Source organism: Belonocnema kinseyi, chromosome 1 (assembly GCF_010883055.1).
Source record: "Belonocnema kinseyi isolate 2016_QV_RU_SX_M_011 chromosome 1, B_treatae_v1, whole genome shotgun sequence".
Lineage (NCBI taxonomy): Eukaryota > Metazoa > Arthropoda > Insecta > Hymenoptera > Cynipidae > Belonocnema > Belonocnema kinseyi.
In genome coordinates, this window is record NC_046657.1 from 114,621,367 (window position 1) to 114,623,181 (window position 1,815).

The following is a 1,815-nucleotide window of genomic DNA, read 5'->3' on the forward strand; positions in this document are numbered from 1 at the left end:
TATGAATCGTTCCAATCGACGGTGCAGAGTCCGAGTAATACTTATCCAGCTTGGCCTTGGTCTCGGATATCGTTTTCTTGCGAAGATAGTAGTGTTTGATCATAACTCGAAACTCAGATTTTTCCATATTAAAACAAACTCGGTGGTTAGTCGCTTCTCAGTGCTGTAACTTGTAAATGCGTAAACATAAATGGCTGAAGTTTTGACAGGCGTCATTTGAAGGATCAAGCTCGACGAAAATGGTTCACATTAGTGAATACTAATGCCATCTCTTAGAATTTTCAGGTACTTATCAGACTGCCTAGTAATACCTAGGAAATCAATTATGCTAATGCAAAAAAATGCTAGGTAAGGATATAAATATTACTCAAAATAACAATCAATTTATCCGTATGACTTTTTTTAATAATAAAAAAAATTACCAGAGTTATAGCATTTAAAAAATTCAAAAAATTCAACTAAAACTAACATTTTAAGTCAAACAACGCACGATATGGAAAAAAGTCAAGGAGAGTTAAACTTTAATTTTTGAAGGCACTACAAGATTATCAGAACTTTTTGAATTTTTTCGAAAAATTGAAAATTCAAATTTTGGCGGCACAAAAAATAATGAAAAATCAAAGTAGTTTTTGTTTTATCTGTAAAAAAAAATTATAAATAGAAAACTGAAATTTTTAGATAAAAATTTTTTGTTTTAATCGTGAAAAATAACATTGACAATTAAAAAATCAAATCTCTGGGGAAATGATGCAAGGTACGAAAAAAAAAAATAAATAAAAAAAATGGTGCATTCGAAAAAGATCAACAAATTTTTAATAAACTTTTGCTATAACAATACATTCAAAATGAAAAAAAAAAATTTTTGGAAAAAAGTCACAGCTAAAATAACCTTTTTACAAATCAAAAATATTTCGCCTAAATTGTATCTACAATTTTTCTTAGAGTCACTACGCTAGGATGCGTATTTTTCGTTTTCATCGTAAAAAATAACATTGAAAATAAACAAAAAAAAGACACTTTACATTAAAAAATTTATTAACAAAATTGTTCTTTTTTATATGATGCACACTTTCTTTTTAATTTTAGAAACAAGATGATAAAATGCGTATGTTCCGATACCAAGACATTGAAATATTAGAAATTTATTCAAATGATACATTTTTCATGATAGCTGAGCATAAAAATTAGTGCAAAATAAGGAGCAAATATTAAAGTAATCATGACAAATAAAATGTGTACATTATTTTGAAATATCTGAATAAGCAGTACCAGTCCGAAGTGCAGGAATAAATATAATATACATTTTCTATAATATAATGTTGCACATTGTGTAACAAAAATCACATTTGAGACAAAATCTAGTATGAAGCACGAGATACGCGATGAGAATGTCTTCGTTAAAGCCAAATGAATTTTTTTAAAACGTTTTTTTCGCCCCCCCCCCCCCCCTCGAATTAGTTCGTTTTCCGAAAAAAGAAATAGCATTTGTTTTCAACATTAACTTGTGCCCGGGCTTTTGAAATTAATATGGGGTTTTTAATGAAAAAAGCTCGATTTTCAAAAAAATGGAAAAAGAATTACTCGTCATAAACATTAATAAAAATATTCACCTCCTAAGGATTATTCCAGGAATAATTTCTATCCAATTACCCTTAATGTTGACCACCCCAATCTCCTTTTATTGTGCCCAGAAAATTTCCCAAAAAATGCACAATAGCATTTTTCTATCAAATTTATGTCAAAGACGGTATTTTCTAAGCATTTTTTCAACATGAAATATTTTGAACCCATGAATGACGAATTTCCAAGTATTTT